The sequence below is a fragment of the Pinus tabuliformis genome, chromosome 2_2 (genome assembly GCF_031772625.1).
Source record: "Pinus tabuliformis cultivar Carrire ecotype Pingquan chromosome 2_2, CPIR1, whole genome shotgun sequence".
In the NCBI taxonomy this organism is placed as follows: Eukaryota; Viridiplantae; Streptophyta; class Pinopsida; order Pinales; family Pinaceae; genus Pinus; species Pinus tabuliformis.
The window spans coordinates 876,489,470-876,510,689 of NC_142300.1; positions in this window are offsets into that span (position 1 = coordinate 876,489,470).

The following is a 21,220-nucleotide window of genomic DNA, read 5'->3' on the forward strand; positions in this document are numbered from 1 at the left end:
TACTTTGCAAAGACTCTAGTAGAATATCTTCAAGAGAAGGGGATGCAGATGTCTCTTCATTTATGTGATAGATCCTTGGCTTTCTTTTAGCTGTCAAAGGTAAGGACTGAAAGATAGGGAGCTCTGATAGGGAATGATAATAAGCACGACTAAGTATTTTGAATGGTTGTTCCTGAGTGACAAGGTATTCCCACATTCTCTCTTCCTTGGGTGACCGAAACATGGGACTTAGATTTCCTTCCTTTGCTTCTTCGAAATGAGGCTTTTCCAAATGGGAGGAGGGATCTTTTAGACCTTTACGATCCATGCATTAATATTTTTGAATCCATACATGACATTTATAGATGAGATCATGAAAAGCTATGGACGGTGGTTTAGGCCCTTCTAGTGCCAATTTGTTGACATGGCGAATTTTCGCTATACTAACAAGGGGAACTGACCTGATCGCAGGCCCCAATTAGATCTACTTTCATTCAGAGTGGCTAGTTCCAACGGGTTTTAAAGGATCCCGTGAACTGTTATAGGTGTTGAAAGATTGCTCCCCGGGGGAAGCCTTCAATTAAAGCAACAAGAGAAACAACTAACCTATGTATATTAAATCCTATCTATGCTAATTCTAACTACTCTAATCTATCTTGTAGGAGCATAACAAAAGAGATCAAATATCATATAAAGATTCCAAGTCCGAATGAATTAATTACTGGCTCACAGTTGAACAAGGCTGCATCAAATCCTAATTGCAATCTAATTACTCATATAGGAATACACATTCCTTTCCATACAAATAAAACTTACAATTGATGTTTAATATGGTTTTGAATCAGCAACCACTCATGAGTTAACCATGCTATTGAATTATATTCGAATAACCAGGAATAATGATGAACGCTAAGTTATCAATATGCACAAAGAAAAACACATTTATATTTATGCTAGCAACACACTTTGATTCTAAAGACATGAAAAAAGAGGAGAATAAATCTGAAACAAAAGGCTCCTTCTTGACCCAAACAGTCTTCTTTATTCACAATAAGTTAAAAGTTGTTCTGCCAAAAACGAAGTCCTGCCCTCATCTCCGGAGGTAATACTTATGAAGAAGGAAATGACCCTCGGTCTTCCCTTAACTTTTCACCTCCCCTCTGTTTTCAATATACAAATCAAAATATATAGAGATAGAACAATCGGTGTAACCACTGACACGTAGAAGGCATATCTGCTGGAGCACTTCATTTCCTGGGGAAATGAATAGATGTTGATTAAAAGAGGGTGACTGTGTGTCATCTCTTCATGATGAAACTTGGGACAGCTTCGCTTTCGGAATACAAAGGCAATGCGTGGAAACCTGACCGAGAATGCCTAAGGCCGAATCATTAAACAGAACACACTCGCATATATGAACTCTCCGGATTTGCTCATGCATCTTTTACTCCTCACCTGTAGAGATAATTAACATTAGTTTTATGATTATGAAACATATGGTAGAAACTCTTAAGAACAAATATTTCCCTCATTAAAACTTTACAAAATGATAAAGCGAATTGAAATCAAAAGGAGTAAGTGTGAAAGAATCAGCCTTGGTTCAGCCAAGGTTGTGATGCGATCGAGTTGCAATTGCACATTGCAATGGGCAATCACATGAAATATCACCCCTATTGGGTTTTCCTTTGAAAACCCTGACCACAACGTTTTATTAGAATACACAGGAAAACACGGGAAAACCTACGGCTGGACCATAAGGCCGGACTTCAAATAATATACCCCCAGATCTATAATCATCGGCGGGTCCACCAATCGCATCACGCCTTGCGTTTAAACCTTGGGCTCTATCGATTGTGCTTTGAAATAGGCCGGATCCGAAATATATATGTGCCACGTTAATAATGTCGGCGAATCCACCATATAAGACTTTCCTTTGAAAACCTGAACCCCAACACTTTACCGAAATACATGGGAAAACACGAGAAAACCCGCGGCCGGACCATAAGGCCAGACTTAAAATATTATGCACCTAGCGTATAATTATCACCGAGTCCACTCATCACCCCTTAAAATATTACATGGGCTTCACTTTCGTTGACTGCCGATTGCGATTAACAATAGGCTGGACCCAAAAAATATATATGCCTGCGGGTCAGCCATATCGCATCGTGTTTTATGTATGGGCCATGTGCTCTGCCGATTGCGATTAGCGATAGGCCAGACACAAAATATATATGTGTTATGGTTAATACCACCAGTGGGTCTGCCATATGGGATTTTCCTTTGAAAACCTGGACCACAACATTTTATCGAAACCATGGGAATACATAGGAAAACACGGATCCGACCATAAGGCTGGACTTCAAATATATATGCGTTGTGGTTAACACTGCCGGCGGGTTCGCCGTATCGCATCGCAATGTTTCAATGGTGAGTGAATGGACCTTGGGTTTCATTGAAGCATGACCACGATATGCGATAGGGCGGGAAAGCGATTGTGGTAAGTGATGTAACAGTGGACCCAAAAGGATATAGATGCAATTAATTGTATTTGGAGTCCAGAAAGTCATCGCATATCAGATGCAAGAGGGGAATGCGTAGTGTGACTACGGAAATTGTGATATTGTGATAGCAATAAAGGCAGGCATAGGGAAATGTTTAAAGACTGAAAAAGCATGGAAAAGGTAAGTTAAGGAGGTTTGCACAGTGCTTCCATTGCAAAACTGTTAAGATAGAAATAAAGATGTGATAGAAGGCTTTGCAGGTTGGATCCCAAAACAACCATAGTAGAGAGTGGGGGGTTGGTGAACGTTTATGAGGGTTGAAAATGTCCCAATGAAATATATGAATGAAGGGCTAGACTGGGTTACCAATGAATCATGTGGTAGGGATTTATTAAGAGGGCCTTAACCATTAAGAATTGAAGATTTGACTCGACAGAGAGTTAAAATCCCTGGGATAAAAATAAAGCATTCGAAGAGTTATCATTATAAGAAATAAAAGATCAAACTTCTAGGGGGTCCATTTAAATATGCTACCACAGTAGGTTTTAATAGGCTGGTGGTTATGGCGACAACACTCTCTTTTCTCTTAGCCTTTGTTTGGCAAGATGCTATAAGTTTTCGATAAAAAGTATCCCCCTTTTTCTTTTTTATGTTTTTGGGTCACTGTCATTGATCCAATTTTTGTATAAATCTTTCCATTTTTTGTGACAGAATTTCTATCCTTGCTCCACCTGATGATACCAAATTAAGATACCTTATCTACTCAGATAAAAAAAATTCCACTCACCTTCATCGATTCCCTCCGATCCCATAGCTCACTTCGGATCGGGTTGTTGGGTCACGTATTGATACAATCACCAATGAATTATTTTCATAAAGATTTAATAAATATCTAGTTGATCCAAAAAAATAAGAGGGAAAAAAGACCATTTTGAAAACAAAGAGAAAAATTATATCCTTCTTTCAAATTGATTTTCACAATGAATGATGAATGAAGAGATAATCAAGGTCAAAGGGCAATTAAGAATCCTTTAACCTGGATATTGAAGTGTTGGATTATATGGGCCTAACACAAGTTCAGAATAGTTATTTAGCCAAACAAATCCCGCAGCTACCAGCCCTTTCGGCAACAGCCCGCAGAGCGCGGACTGAGGTCTCACCTGAGGTAGCAAGGGAGGGTGTTGGAACTAGTTTCTGCACCCTTGGGATATCCTGATGTGGTCTTGAGGTTTTGCGCATCGTTCTATGGCCTCGCACTACTCTATTTCCGCGTAGATCCAGGATACGTCAATTCCTTGATACTTATTACTAATGAGTTATTATAGATCAGATCTACCTTTTATGTTCTTTAAGCTAACATTTAATAAAGATAACCAGTTCGCACACCCAGAAAAGATATAGATTTGCATAAACTCATAATATAAGCATATGTGAATAGATCAAACAGATATATTAATCACAAATTAACCCGATCCACAATATTTCAAATTTAACACAGTATTTCCAAACCAACATAGCTTTATTCAATTCTTTTGTCAATACATCTAGATCCGCCTTGTGCACTCAGCTACAGGGTTCTGTGCACATAGCTGCAGAGCCTCTATCTACCTACCAACACCCTTGACTCAGACTTACAGACACTCCAAGACTTCTCTCTTCAAAAACCCATTACATTCCAGATCCAAAAGTACATACCAAAAAAAATTGACTTCTAACTCTAGAGCCTTGATCTATTTATACATTTCCATGGTCCGCGGACCATGGGCGGGCTGACTCACTTCCTATTATTTTACATTATCACTGGGTGGACAACCCTTTGACTTGACTCCTTTACAATTCGTGCTCTGCACACTTCGCAGAGTCCTTACCATACCTTTTCCAAAAACTACGGGCTTTGAGTCCCAAAACTATTTCACGGGCCCTCTGGTACCCAACATGAAGAAATCAATCTAAACTAAAGAGATACTAAGAATTGCTTAATTTAAATATCAGAAGAAAACATTTAAATGCATAGCTGTTAAGACAGAGTGTAATTAAATAAGTTCTGAAGTATTATTCCAGTTATAACATTTAGTTTGAGAAACACATTAAAGATTATGAATAACTTTGAGAAAAATAACAATAACACATGAAAATGCTTGTTTGAAATTCGCTCAACACATGAATCCTTGGAAAGGTCGATCTATGTTTATCAATCCAGATTGCCGGCTTAGGAAATGATAAAATAACCCTGTGGGTCTTCTGATAAAAAATCCTACAGAAATGTCTAATAGAATCCACCCTACATACTTCGAATTGTGAAGTATTTATACATAATTTTATTACAAAATATCTCAAACTAATTTAAGATTTAATCTAGGAAATAAAAATATCTTCTTGCAAGAAGATAGAGATAGCTATTGAACTATTTCATGCTGTCCCTTTTATTTTGGTTCTGTTGGCTTTGATATTTTTCTCCTTAATCTACTTTGTTGTTTGATTTTTCATGCTAGATGCTTCATTTAATTTAGCCTTTCATCTAATACACTTTGACTCTAATATGCTTTGACTCTGATGATCTGTCAACATCCTTTTACCATGCTGATTTATTTTTTCTTTACATTAACCTTTTTACTGCATTTTACTATAGTAAATCAGTTAATTTCGCCCATGTTTCAGAATCAGGTAGTTGGATTAACAACATCTTTCTATATGTTTCATCTGCCTCTGTGTATTTGGAAAAAGTAAGCTTATTGATAAATAAGTGTTCTACCTCATGTTGGAGGTAAAACAAGTTTTCAAAAGTTTGGTAGAGTACTCTGCCTATTGGCAATGCCTTCATTGATGATGCATTTACTTGATATCTTGCTACCTATCTCATTTTCTTGTTGTAATCCTCCTGTGTCTGTAGATTTTAACCTCGTACAGAAATTACCTGCATATGAATTCTAAAACATAGAAAATAAACAATGCGAGAGCATGACACATAAAACACATATACACAGAGATTTTCCCTTGGATCCTAAAACCAAGACTACCAGCTTGATTTTTCCTTATTTTCCTTTCAATGTTACTATACATATTTATTCATGCCGAATCATCCAATACCATGGACCAGAAACCATCGCGTCCAAAACCATGGATCGAAAACCATCGCATCAAAAACCATGTGCGAAAAATCATGCACAAAACCATAGGTAGGTCTGCCCAACCTAATATAGCATCCAAAAACAAATTTTTCTGGGGCGCTTCCCAAGACCCCATAGAGTGGGGTTACCTGCACCCATCAAACCCCCTGTGACTCCCCTTGCTATGTAATCGGTGCAATGAAGACCAGGCTCCACCCCCCTTCTAACCCCTCGATTAAGTACATGGGCTAGTTGTGGAAAGAATACAACACAACCCAACACAAATATCATTGACAGAATCAATGATATTGGCCCATAGTTGTTCCTTAGCCTACCTAAGGGGTTCTTTTAGTGTTAAGTCCTTTTCTTGGGCTTTCAATCTTTCACTCATCCTAGCATCCTTTTGCACTTCTTCTTTGTGCATGATTTTGGCAAGCTTGTAATCAGTTTCCAAGCTTGTCACTTTCTCTTTGAGATTATTCATTTCTGTGGTTTGTATGGACATTTCTTCCATAGATTTAACCAATTTTGTTGCTTCATCACCTGATGTACCTGTTTATGATGTAGATGTTGTAGAAACTGGTTGTGTTTGTTGGGTTGTGTTATATTCTTTCCACGTAGTTAATAGGGGGTTTTATGGGTACCCATAACCCCACTTTATGGGGTCCGGGGCAGCGCCCCAGAAAATTTTGATTTTGGACCCTATGTTAGGTTGAGCGGACCCACCTATGGTTTTGTGCATCATTTTTTCACATGTTTTTTGGATGCGATGGTTTTTCGGTCCAAGGTAATGGACGCGATGGTTTTCGGTCCATGGTATTAGATGCGATGGTTTCGGTCCATGGTATTCGATGCTTCGGCATGTATAAATATGTATTATAACATTGAAAGGAACATAATGAAAAATCAAGCTGGTAGTCCCGGTTTTGGGATCCAGTGGGAAAATCTCTCTGTATATGTGTTTTATGTGTTATGCTCTCGCATTGTTTATTGTTCTATGTTTTACAATTCATATGCAGGTAATTTTTGTACGGGGTTAAAACCTACATTTGGTATCGGAGCTATTTTGGCTTCAAGGGGACGCCTTTGTTACTGAGGGGTTTCGCTCGGGCCTGTGGTACACCCTATTTAGTGGGAGATCTGCGAGATCGATTCTGGTGGTGAAAGAAGATGGCGAGTGGTGGAAAGATAGAGATCGAGGAATTTAATGGTCAGAGTTTTGAGTTGTGGAAACTCAAGATGGAGGATCTGTTGGTGGATAAATATCAGTGGATCAATGTAGATGCAGGTACTAATCCAACGGGAGTGACCGATGAAGAATGGAAGAAGATGGATCGGAAGGCAAATAGCACAATACGATTGTGTGTCTCAGATTTAGTATTGCTGAATGTATCAGGGGAAGCTACGGCAAAGGCTTTGTGGGACAAGTTAGGGACTTTGTACCAATCTAAGTCTTTGGTGAACAAACTGTTCCTGTGGAAAAAGCTTTATAACCTAAGGATGAAAGATGGAGACTCAGTGATAGAGAATTTGAATGCGTTTAATACTGTGGTAAGTTAGTTAGCATCTGTTGATATTAAAATTTCAGATGAAGATAAGTGCATCAGTTTGTTGTGTTCTCTACCAGATTCGTGGGATAGTCTGGTTATTGCAATAGGTAGCAATGCAACTGCCTTGCATTTTGATGAAATAGTCTCATCCTTGCTGACGAAGGAGATGAGATGGAAAAATATGGAGAGCCAGAATGGTCATGCCTTGTCTGTACGAGGATGGTCCTAGAACATAAACAAAAATAATTCATCGAGTGGGAGATCTAAATCTCTAGGAAAACTTGTAAAGGTGGTGTGCTAGAAATGTGGAAAGGAAGGGCAATTCAAAAGGGACTATAAATCTAAAGCTCCTGATAAAGTAAAGGGATCTGATGATGCTCCTTCTACAAAGGCGAAAACCACCTCAAATGAAGGTAGAGATGTGTACTTGGCTTCTTCAAGTACACATGTAGATCATGAGACATGGTTGATTGACTCAGGTGCATCCTTTCATTTCACTCCCCATAGAGAGTGGTTCTACGAGTATGAGAAATATGATGGTGGTGATGACTTCTTAGGAGATGACAGGAAGGCTAGAATCATTGTTCGCAGAAAGGTAAAGTTGAAGTTGCAAGGTGGAAGGGTTAGAACGCTTCCAGGTGTTCTACATATTCTTGCATTAGCCAAAAATCTGATTTCTATTAATAAGCTAGATGATGCAGGTGTAAAAACAGTATTCGAGAAGGATACCTACAAGATGGTTCGAGGAGCACTGGTATTGATGTGGGGAGATCAGATTGGAACTCTGTACAAGCTACAAGGTAACACTATTATTGATGGGTGCAATAGCTCTGTGATTCCTAAAAGTGGAGCAGAAAGTCTAGTGGTCTCTAGAGAGAAGACCATGTTGTGGCATCAAAAGCTTGGACATATTGGAGAAAAGGGCCTTCAGATACTTCATGGTAAAGGTATGGTAGAAGGTATGAGTAATAGCTCTCTAGATTTTGATTTCTGTGAAAATTGTGTATATGGGAAGCAGAATCGAGTGAGTTTCCCCTCTAGTAGTAAGAGGGCAAAACAGATATTAGAACTTGTGCACAGTGATGTGTTTGGACCTGTGAAGGTTCCATCACTGGGTATGTCTGTGTACTATGTATCATTTATAGATGGCTTCTCAAGGAATACATGGATATATTTCCTTAAGAAGAAATCTAAAGTCTTTGACAGGTTTAAGGAATTTAAGGCTCTGGTGGAAAACCAGACAGAGAAGAAGATAAAGGTGTTGAGGACAGATAATGGTGGAGAGTTTTGCAGTAAGGAATTTGAAGAATTCTGTAAGAAGTGTGGTATAACACGGCAGAAGACTAATCCATATACACCTTAGCAAAATGGAGTTGTAGAAAGAATGAATAAGACGTTGATGGAAATGGCAAGAAGCATGCTCAGTTGTGCCAGGTTAGGAAAAGAATTCTGGGCAGAGGTGGTGGATACTGCATTTTACCTGGTCAACAGGTCACCTTCATCAGTGTTGGAGGATAAGACTCCACAAGAGGTATGGACTGGTAAGAAACCCTCTCTTTCACATCTGAGGGTATTTGGATGTGATGCATATGTACATGTTCCAAAGGAGAAACGAAGCAAGTTGGATAGTAAATCTGAAAAGTGCATCTTTATTGGGTATACGGATGGTTTGAAGGGTTATAAGCTTTGGAACCCAGTAACAAGGAAGGTTGTGTACAGCCGAGATGTGGTGTTCAGAGAGGTGAAAGATGTTATTAAACATGAAGTCCAACCAAAGGAACCTGAGAAGATAGAGTTTGAGCTAAAGGAGGAAGAATCAGACTCTATAGCAAAGGAGGAATCAGAAGCTGAAGAGCCACAAACTCTGAGTGTAAGAAGATCAATTCGAGAAAGAAGGTAGCCAGAAAGGTATAGTCCATATGCATTTTGTTCAAATTTTGCTTTATCTATTACTGATGATGATCCCAGAACTGTGAAGGAAGCAGTGGATTCAAAGGATGGAAAACTCTGGAAAGAGGCCCTAGTTGATGAAATGGCATCTTTGCACAAAAATGAGGCTTGGGATCTGGTGGAGTTTCCGGCTGGAAGGAAACCCATTGGCAGCAAATGGGTGTTCAAGAAAGAAGACAAATGCACAAGGAAAAGTGGAGAAATACAAAGCTTGGTTGGTAGAAGAAGGTTATTCCCAGGTGCCGGGAATTGATTTTGGTGATATTTTTTCTCCTGTTGCCAAGGTAACTTCTATTAGATTACTTTTATCCGTTGTTGTTGCTTTTGATTTTGAGGTAGAACAGATGGATGTGAAGACATCATTTCTTCATGGGGATCTGGAAGAGGAGATCTACATGAAACAACCTGAAGGCTTTACAGTGAAGGGTAAGAAAGAACTGGTATGCAAGTTAAAGAAGTCTCTGTATGGGTTAAAACAGTCACCAAGGATGTGGTATCAGAAATTTGATACATTTATACGGGGACTTGGTTTCACCAGAAGCAAAGCAGATCATTGTGTGTATTTTAAATTAATTGGTGACCATGTTATTTATCTAGTCTTGTATGTGGATGCTATGTTGCTGGTTGGAAATGACAAAGAAATTATCCAGGATTTGAAGACCCAATTGTCCTCCAAATTCGACATGAAGGATCTTGGTGCTGCAAACTATATTTTGGGCATGGAAATTAAAAGAGATCAAGAAAAGAGGAAGCTCTGGTTAAACCAGAGGAAGTATGTCGAGACAATATTGTAGAGGTTTAATATGCAGGATAGTAAACCGGTGAAGGTTCCTATTCCTGTAGGTGTAAAGTTATCTGCTGAATAGTGTCCCAAGACACAAGAAGAGGAAGAGGATATGTCATGTGTTCCATATGCAAGTGCAGTCGGTAGCCTAATGTATGCAATGGTCTGTACTAGACCAGACATTGCACATGCAATGGGATTATTGAGCAAGTTTATGTCAAAACCAGGAAAGGAGAATTGGACAACAGTGAAGCGGGTTTTCAAGTATTTGCGTGGCACTAGTGATTATGGTTTGTGCTACCAAGGAAGACCAGGATTGGACAGAGTGTTGGATATTCGTGGCTTTGTTGATGTAGACTAGGCTAGAGAACTGGATCCGAGAAGATCTGCAAGTCAGTATGTGTTTAACCTATTTGGAGGTGCAGTCAGTTGGATGAGTAAGAAACAATTTATAGTGGCACTATCAATTACAGAGGCAGAATACATGGCAGCCACTCATGCAAGCAAGGAAGTAGTTTGGTTGTAGAGATTGTGTTCAGGTATGGGGTTAGTACAAGAAGCTGTAAGGATAGACTGTGACAGCCAAAGTGCAATTTTCTTGGCAAAGAACCCTGCATATCATTCAAAGACAAAGCACATTGATGTTCAGTATCACTTTGTGAGGGATATGATAGAAGACAAAAAGGTGTCGCTGGTAAAGGTGGACACTTTGAAGAATACTACAGATGCATTGACAAAATCTGTGAGCTTTGAAAAGTTCTCCTGGTGTAGAGAAAAAATGGGGGTTTCAGGGCTGGAAAAATGACTAAGCTCTCCTGTGGCCCCTTGTGGAAAGAAAACAACAAGTGGGAGAATGTTGGGTTGTGTTATATTCTTTCCACGTAGTTAACAGGGGGTTTGAGGGGTACCCGTAACCCCACTTTACAAATTAGAGCCTTGCTCTATTTATACAATCCCATGGTTCGTGGACCATGGGTAGGCCGACCTTACAGTCAAGAATAGGGTGGATAGCCCTATGATTCTAACATACATTTCACGCTCGCAATTTGCGTAGCTTTACAATAATATAAACTCAAAACTTTGGCTTTGAGCCCCAAAACATGTCGTGGAAGGATTCCATGCCCAATAGGCCCCCAACACAAACATCGTGACTCGCCCTCAAGTCACTCTGACGGTGTAGTGATCTTGGTGTGGAGTCCCTCTAACGGTTCTCGAATAGCACTGATGTCTGCAACGCATTGAGTTGCTGGTTGCTGAACTTGTTGCATCTGTTCTTCTGAGATGTATATGTTCGGTGTGCTTCCCTGCATCCCTATGTGCATCCCATGTATGTGTGCAAGCTTTCCCTTTATATGCACCGTGATCGTGAAGGCCTCGTCAATCCATGGCTAAACGCTTGCTTTGAGAGTTGTCTCCTTGTGTCGCGCAGTGTCCACCTACTCCTTTAGTTCCCTAGCTTGCTGCATCCTCACAAGCCATTGAGTGACGATGACTGTCTGCGTAGTTCCTTGGACACTGTCGTATTGCTTTTGGAGTTATTGCACCTTTGTCTCCAGGCACTGGATGTTGGGGTCCTCCTGCAAAGTCGTGAGGACCTCAAGTGCTTGTTCCAACATGCTAGTATAGTCTTGCACTGCACCCCCAATTTTTTCCAATCCTACTGTGATAGCACTAGCGCACTGTTCTCTCACTTCCGGGGGAGTGGAAGGCTACGCCTTTAACCGCAACTCAGGGATCTGAAGATTCAGCTCTAGCTGAACCTTTGTCGTTTCTTCCCTAGCCTTGCGAACTCTAATTGCCAATTGGTGGATCCACACCTCTACCGCTAGATCTGCTGGGATGGCTAGCTCCAGGATATGTCGACAAGCATCATCTACCATCTGCTCCAAGTGTTGATTTTGTGACACCAATTCGTCGTGTTGCAAGGTGAGTTGTTCTGTGTTTATCTTCTATTTTCTAAGAACTTGGATCGCGCAGCTTTCCCTAGTTTGCAACTCTATCATCATCCCATCATGTAGCTAATACAACATTTCTTGCGGAAGGTCAGCCAAATTAAGGCCAAGGCCTTTCAACACGTTAACCGAAGACCTATCGGTCACATTTGTTGTGACTAGGACCCCTTCCGGTAACACTATCATTTTTTCCATCCGTGCGCGTAGCATCTGCTCTGCCACTGAGGATCCTGCTACGAGGTAGGTAGAAAAGGTACCCACCTAAGGGGTAGCACCTGTAATTCCTACAGTTGCACCCTGAGGGACCCCAACATAGGCTGATGCTCCTGCGTAAAATCCTGAGGTGCTTCATTCGTGACATCGCGGAATGTCTCACCGATGTCATGGATATCACCTTCAGATAAGGTGATCAGATCAATTTCCAACTTCGAGGCCTTAACCTTCTTCCTTGGTCCTGCTCGTTCTGTGATGTGTGGCCACTTCAACTGTGTGGACGTGGTCCCTGGGTCTGAACTCCCTTTTGTTGTTTCCTTTTCCTCTACCTCCTGCCCTTGCAAATACGTTTCTTGGCCCCTCATCCACCTTCGCGGTTGTTGCCTTTGCCGCCTGTGTTGTTGCTGCTACTTCTGCAACCTTTTTCTGCTCTACGGCCTTTTGTGTCGCTTCCCGCGTTGCCTTTTCCTTAGTTGTTGTTGTTTCCTACCACCTTTTTTCAGCTAATTGGGTGACGTGCAACTTGGCATCATCCTTTTTCTTCTTTTCTGTCATCTTCTCTAGTTCTGCCAGATCTGGGGCATGCCATTCCGGATGCCATGTCTCTAAGATAGTGAAGATGGCATCGTCGGTGGCTATAAATGGGAGCTTCGTCCACTGCTTCGTTGTATCCTTGCGTGCCCTGATGTAGACATTATGCATGTTGGCTTTAAACTCTACAAAACTCTTCAGACTATTGTACACCATAGGTGACAGGCACGGCCTCTGATTGATCCACATCTGGATGCTCTTCTCCATGAGCACCCAAAATATTTTTGTATCGCGTATCCATTTCGCGTCCTTTGTGGCCCAGATCGAAGCATACTTCGCAGCCTCTGGTAAGTCTCTGTCACTATTTGGGAGTTGACTGTCTTCTGGTAGTTCCCCTGCTAAGAGCATGATGGATGACAACAACTACGCATAGTGGAAGGTTTTACCCTGCTCCTAGGCTTCGTGACAGTTTTGCAAAATTTCCTTGCAGAGGAATTCAGACCAGTTGAACTGGACCCCTCCGTGCACTACTCAGCTAGTGCGACCACTAGCACCCATACCTCATCAGCACGGCACTTCCTCATAACTTTGTAAGCCAGCAGTTGGGTTGCTATGCATACCCCTTTGTCCTTGATGCTAGAGATGATGTAGCCCCTCTTCTTCTTCTCCAGCTTGTATTTTTTCTTCATGGCTTCTACAAGAGCCAAATCGCTACCCTTCCCTTTGGCTATGGTCGTGGGGTCCTTTCCTTTGTTGGAAATAATACTGAGAGGGGGGGTGAATCAGTATTATCAAGCCAAATATTTCCTTTTTAAAATTCAGATGATATACGCTACTTCTGTTAATACAACCCGCGTATATAGGCAACTATAGATAAAGAAACCCGCGTATATAAATCAGACTTATAATTTGAATTATCTTTCAGATGTCAGTTACTTATCTGTGATTCAGATGCACATAAACAGTACCAGAAATAGAGAAACAGAGCAAAAGACAGTCACACACAAGAACACAAGATATAAGGAGGAAACCCAATGTGGGTGAAAACCCCCTGCTGCAATTCGTCTCTATCTTCTTTTTAATTAGAAACTTCTCTTTACAATGTCTTGTACTGGAGCAGACTTTACCAGTACGCAGGCTGCAACCTGCAGAGAGCTACAACTCTCTCTCGTTTTCCAGCTTCCCTGGAAGGGAGCTCCAACCCCCTTAGTTCTTGTACTAGCTTGAGATATTAGTACGCAGGCTCCTACCTGCAGAAGGCTGCAACCTTCTCTTTGCTTTCAGGGACCTCGTTTCATTAATTTTCAGACTGGATCCACAAGTGACATCAATCAAGCATCAAGAATTTATGCATAACCCAAACTCCTTTTCACAAATCAAAAGCTGAAACAACTAAGCACTTCTCTGACCACTGAACCCATAACATAGTAACTGTAATCAAACACCAATTCTGAACCCAGAACACTGCAGTAATAAAACATAAACCAAGACATATACGCTACTTCACTGTTCATCAACCTGCGAGTATACGCGTCTGTAACACAACCAAACTGCGTATACGCGTTTTTCATTCACAGAAAACGCGTATATACGCACCTTCAATTCACTGAACCTGCATACAGATCTATAAAGGATAATTTATTCTTTTAAGCAATCAGACAATAGATAGCCCAGATTTATAGATCAAGAGTGCGCCACATATAACAGATCAAAATCATACAGAGATACCAATGTTCAAGCCTTGAGATTTAGATCCATCAATAGTCCTTATCCACCTTGCGCTCAGGTTCCACCTTCATGTAGATCTGCACCATAACCCAATCACCCGTATTCCAGATCTATCACAATATCAGATATTCAATAATTTAGATAATGTCTTTCCACATGATCTACTTCCTCTTTTATAGTTTTAGGCCTTCCTCAATACCACGGTCCAAAACCATAATAAACCAATACCAAGGGCCAAAAACCTGGGTTCAACTCTTCTGCCGAGATACCATGGTCCACAACCAAAGGTTCAAATTCCAAGGACTAACAACCATGGACCAAAAATAAGTTTCCCATCATGTACGCGCTTTTATGTGCATAAAAGTGCGTGTATACGCATACGCGACTTCGCCACGTATAAACCGCGTGTATACGCGACTTCGACAAGGTGAACTTGCGTATACAAGATTTCCTTCATTCTGAGCACCTGAACTGAGATCAGCTATCAAAGTGAGTTTCCATCAAGGACAACATCTGTATCATAGCGCCACACTTGTGCCAAAATGCCAACAATCTTCCCCTTTGGACTTGATGGCAACCCCAAGATCCTCAAAGACATTCTCCCCCTTTGTCATCAAGGGCAAAGGGTTGTGCTCCTCCTGAGTACATGCTGATATCTCTGCTCTGCTGTGCTGAACATGCTCCCCCTGACTGTAGGAAAGATCTGCAAAAAGATGTTCTTCAAGAAGAACCATGACTTAAGGACCTTCCTATCACCAATAACTACTATCAGCAGCATCTGAAAATCACTGTATATATCAGCAATCATGTTTTCCTTCTGATCTTCTTTCTGCAGCTGATCCACCTGAGCCAAAAACAGCTTGAGTACTAGAACCAAGAGCTTCTAAGATAATGCCAACAATGCATTATTAGAAGATTATTTTCTCCCCCTGAACTGGTGCCAGATGGCCTCTAACAGACCCATATCAGATTCTCTTCAACCAGAGTCTGTCCTTGCTGATTTTCTTCAGAACTCCATATACGCGACTGCACCTGCATAAATCGGCGTATGTACGCAGATACCCCTCATCCAACTCGCGTATACCCACTTTTCTTTGAAACAGACAAGCTTCAACAGCAGGATGAAGCATCAATGACTCCCAACTTCTGTCTGAGATATTCAAAAGTTTCCCTGGGCAGTGGTTTGGTGAGTATATTAGCAACTTGTTCCTTAGAAGGAACATACTCCAATTTGACCTTTTGTTCCAACACTTATTCCCGGAGAAAGTGATACTTGATCGGTATGTGCTTGGTCTTTGAATGCATGACTGGGTTCTTTGAAATGCTTATTGCACTTGTATTATCACAAAAGATAGAGACAGGTGGAGTACAAGTGATTTGAAAATCTTGCAAGGTTTGCATCATCCAGACAAGTTTAGTGCAACAAGATGCAGCAGCCACATATTCCGCTTCAGCTGTAGATAAAGCAATTGAACTCTGTTTCTTGCTGAACCAAGATACTAATCTAGAACCCATGAAGAATGCACCACCACTTTTGCTCTTCCTGTCATCCACGCTTCCGGCCCAATCTGCATCTCTGTAAGCATGAAGTGTGAGATCTGTATCTCTAGGATACCATAAGCCATAGTTTTGAGTTCCTTGAAGGTACTTGAAGATTCTCTTCACTGCCTGAAGATGAGTTTCTTTTGGATTTGCCTGAAACCTTCCAACTATTCCCACTGCATGCATAATATCTGGTCAGGTACCTGTCAAATAAAGCAAGCTCCCAATCATGGATCTATAGGTTGGTTGATGCACTGCTGCTGATTCATCATTTGCACTAAGGCTGCATCCCGTAACCATGGGGGTACATACTGGTTTCGAATCTTCCATGCCATACTTCTTTAAGATCTGCTTGAGGTACTTGGTTTGAGACAGGAAAATACCGCCTTCATTTTGTTGGATTTGCAATCCAAGAAAATATGTCAATTCTCCAAGTAATGACATTTCGAATTCTTTCTGCATCACCAAGGCAAAACTTTGACTCATAGCTTCTTCATTTCTCCCAAAGATAATATCATCTACATACACAACAAGTATTAGCAATTTGTTATTTTCAATTTTTATATATAGATTGCTATCTGCTGATCCTTTTGAAAATCCTTGTTGATGAAGGTTTTGTCCAACCGATAGTACCAAGCCCTTGGAGCTTGTTTAAGCCCATAGAGAGCCTTTTTAAGTTTGCATACAAGATTTGGATCATTTCCAAGGATAAAGCCATCTGGTTGCTCAATGTACACTTCTTCTTCTAAGTCTCCATTCAAAAAGGCTGACTTCACGTCCATTTGAAATACTTTGAATTTTTGAAAGCTAGAGAGGGCAAGGAACATTCTAATGGCCTCAAGTCTAGCAACAGGAGCAAAAGTTTCTTCAAAGTCTATTCCTTCCTGTTGAGCATACCCTTTGCAAACAAGCTTGGCCTTGTTTCTAATAACTTCCCCATTTTCATTCAACTTGTTCTTGAAGATCCATTTTGTTCCTATGACATTCTTGTCTTTTGGTCTAGGAACCAACTCCCAAGTGTTGTTCTTTTCGATATGCTCAAACACTTCATCCATTGCCTTAACCCAACACTCATCCTTGCATGCTTCTTTTACAATTTGCAGTTCAGTGGAAGAGAGCAATGCCAAATAGCTTGAAGCTTCTGCAATTGTTCTTCTTGTTTGTACACCTGCTTCTTTCTGCCCCACAATCTGAGATTCTGGATGATTCTTCTGAACATATCTGGATGGAGTCTTCTCTTCTATTCTTGTCTGCTCCTCTGTTTCTTCTTGAGGTCCTTCTTCTTCATCATTCTGTCTTTGAGGGTAGCCTTCATCTTCTTCGATGTCTTCATGATGTATTTGCCTAGGAATGTATCCCTTCTCATCAACCACTACATCAATGCTGTCAACAATTCTGCCAAGTCTTTTATTGTAGCACTTGTATGCTTTGCTATGTGGAGAATAACCAAGAAGAATGCCTTCATCTGCTCTAGGTTCGAGTTTGCCAAGTTGCTCATCAGTATTCTTAATATAACATTTGCTCCCAAAGATTTTGAAGTGCTTTACCGAAGGAGTCTCACCACACCAAAGCTCATGAGGGGTTTGAGTGCTGTTCACCTGGACATTTGTTTTGTTGAGAATAACAACCGCAGCATGTGCAGCTTCACCCCAGAAGGTTGCGGGAGTTCCTGACTCATCAAGCATAGCACCAGCCATTTGTTGGACTGTTCTGTTCATTCTTTCCACGACTCCATTTTGCTGAGGAGTTCTAGCTATAGAGAATTCTCTTCTTATCCCATGTTCTTCACAAAAATCGAAAAATTCATTTGAGGTAAACTCCCCACCTCTGTCGGATCTGAGGCACTTAATTTTGTATCCTGATTCATTTTCAACCAAGGCTTTGAAGGATTTGAATTTTTCAAATGCTTCATCTTTGTGCTTCATAAGTCCTAACCAGACAAACCTGGAGAAATCGTCAATGAATAATATCAAGTATTCTTCTCCTCGAGGTGTCCTTTTCCTGAATGGACCACATGTATCTGTATGTACTAGCTCAAGAGGCATGCTAGCTGATCCTTCCTTCTCTGGAAAGTTACTTCTGGTTTGCTTTCCAAACTGACATGATTTGCATATGGTGTTGTCTGGAGTTTTGATATCTGGAAGATCGCGAACTGCCTGATATTTGCATGCTTTCCTTATTTGTGAAAAGCTTAGATGCCCCAACCTCCGATGCCATAACCAATGTTCATCATCCTTGCTTAGATAGCATTGTTGTTGTCCTTCTTCAAATATGTATAGATTATTTGGAGTTCTTTTACCTTTGATCACCGTTTTACCTGTATCAAGATCACGAACAAGACATCCATTTGTTCTAAATATCACCTCGGTTCCTTGATCACACATCTGGCTGACACTTAGAATATTATGTTTCAATCCATCAACATACAAAACATTTCCAGCCTTGACCTTTTCTTTTAGCTGAGCAATGCCTTTTCCTTTTATAGTTGCAGGAGTATCATTTCCAAAAGAAACTTTCTTTCCCTTTTCTAAAGCAGAATATGATTCAAGTTTTTCTTTATCACCTGTCATATGCTTCGAACATCCACTGTCAATGTACCATAGATTTTCCTGTCCCTCTGCATAAAAGGCTATCCCACATCTTTCTGTTTGTGGTTCCTTTATTCTCCATGTTCTTGTGCTTGAGGCTTGTTCCCTTGTCTGCGGAAACCTGCTCCTGCATTCAGAATCTTCATGACCAAAGTTATTGCAAATAGAACATTCAACTTCATTTTCAAGAGCCGAAAAGTTGTTATAGGTCCTTTTTGTAATCCCAGTCATACTTCTATGTTTTTGAGCTTCTCTAGTCATGATTGTTTTATATGCAACACATTGAGCTGCTTTGTGACCAAAGTTATGGCAAGAGAAGCATTGTCCATTGAAGAAACTTCTGCGGTTATCAAATCTACCTGCCAAATGATTGTAATTTCTATTGTTATCCATTCTTGAAGAAAATTGAGAAGATTTTACCTGTGGCTAGTTGTAGCTTTTGTTCGCCCTTAATAAGGATTGCCCCTGGTTTACCTGATAGTCTTTGTTTGTTCTTGATGTAATTCGTCCTTGCTTTACCTGGTGATCTCCATTGAGCTTTTGCTCATTTCTTCTTGCTGTATCAAGATAACTCTTTGAGGTGGATGCTTGAGAAGTTTCTCCATTATACCCCAAACCTGTCTTGTTCAGTGGAGAACGATGTACATTGATGATCTCATCCAGAGTTTCAGATCCTTTGACAAATTTAAGATTAATAGCCTTTGTTTTCTCAATCTCTTTTCTAAGGCCAACAATTTCACCTTCTAACTTTTCAAGATATTTTTCCTTTTCATATATTTGAAGTTGTAGAGTATCAATGATCATATTCTTTTCTTCTATACATGTCTTGAGTCTGGAAATTTCATTACAAAGGCTATCCACATCTATAGCATCCATGTAGTCATCATCTTCAAAGGCCATTAAAAGTTTATAGTCATTACCTCGTTCATCTTCATCACTATTTGATAGACCATCGCTGTCTTCATGAGTGTAGTAGCTCTTCTTATTTGTGTTCTGTTTCTTGTTCCATCTAATAGGTTCCTTACCCTTGTCGATCCTATCCTTATGAGGACATTTGGCAGCATAGTGACCTACTCTTCCACAAGCAAAGCATTTGAAGGGCAACTTACCTCTGAACCGTCCAGCACCCCGTTGAAGATTTCTGACAAAATTTGATTCTTCTTCTTCTTCTGACCCATGTCCTGATTCATAGTACTCTCCTTTGCCTGAAGCCTTGAAGGCAGCTTCTCTCCTGTCAGATGGACCTCCTTTCCTCATTTCATAAGCAGTTAGAATTCCGTGAAGCTGAGACATAGTAAGAGTTCATAGATTTTCTTTTTCTTCTATTGCAGAAACTTTAGATTCAAACTTGGGAGACAATGATCTTAGAACTTTTTCAACTACAATAGCCTCTCTTATTTCTTCACCCAAGTTTTTCATGCAATTAACAATCTCATCTACCCGAAGGAAATAGTTAGCCACACTTTCATCATTATACATTCTGAGAGTCTCATATTGAATCCTGAGGGTTTGAAGTTTAGCACGCTTTACCTGTTCATCTCCTTCGTAGCTCAAAACAATCTTGTCCCATATTTCTTTTGCAGATTTATATTGCATAACCTTCACGAATTCTGTTTGAGATAAGCATCCTAGCAGAGTATTGACTGCTTTAGCATTTGTTTCATATTTCTTCTTCTCGGCTGCATCTGTAGGAGTAGCTGAAGGAAAAGTGTAGCCTGTATCTATGATATCCCAAACTTCTATACCAAGAGATAGAAGATAGGCAGTAACTCTTACCTTCCAATAATTGAAGTTTGTCCCATCAAAAATTGGAGGCCTGATTGATGCTTCCCTCTTGTAGTTGCTCATGATGAATGATCTTCCTTCAAGCGATCAAGCTTCTCTGAAGGACCTGGTCTGATACCAATTGTTGTAAATAACACTGAGAGGGGGGGTGAATCAGTATTATCAAGCCAAATATTTCCTTTTTAAAATTCAGATGATATACGCTACTTCTGTTAATACAACCCGCGTATATACGCAACTATAGATAAAGAAACCCGCGTATATAAATCAGACTTATAATTTGAATTATCTTTCAGATGTCAGTTACTTATCTGTGATTCAGATGCACATAAACAGTACCAGAAACAGAGAAACAGAGCAAAAGACAATCACACACAAGAACACAAGATATAAGGAGGAAACCCAATGTGGGTGAAAACCCCCTGCTGCAATTCGTCTCTATCTTCTTTTTAATTAGAAACTTCTCTTTACAATGTCTTGTACTGGAGCAGACTTTACCAGTACGCAGGCTGCAACCTGCAGAGAGCTACAACTCTCTCTCATTTTCCAGCTTCCCTGGAAGGGAGCTCCAACCCCCTTAGTTCTTGTACTAGCTTGAGATACTATTACGCAGGCTCCTACCTGCAGAAGGCTGCAACCTTCTCTTTGCTTTCAGGGACCTCGTTTCATTAATTTTCAGACTGGATCCACAAGTGACATCAATCAAGCATCAAGAATTTATGCATAACCCAAACTCCTTTTCACAAATCAAAAGCTGAAACAACTAAGAACTTCTCTCACCACTGAAACCAGAACACAGTAACTGTAATCAAACACCAATTCTGAACCCAGAACACTGCAGTAATAAAACATAAACCAAGACATATACGCTACTTCACTGTTCATCAACCTGCGAGTATACGCGTCTGTAACACAACCAAACTGCGTATACGCGTTTTTCATTCACAGAAAACGCGTATATACGCACCTTCAATTCACTGAACCTGCGTACAGATCTATAAAGGATA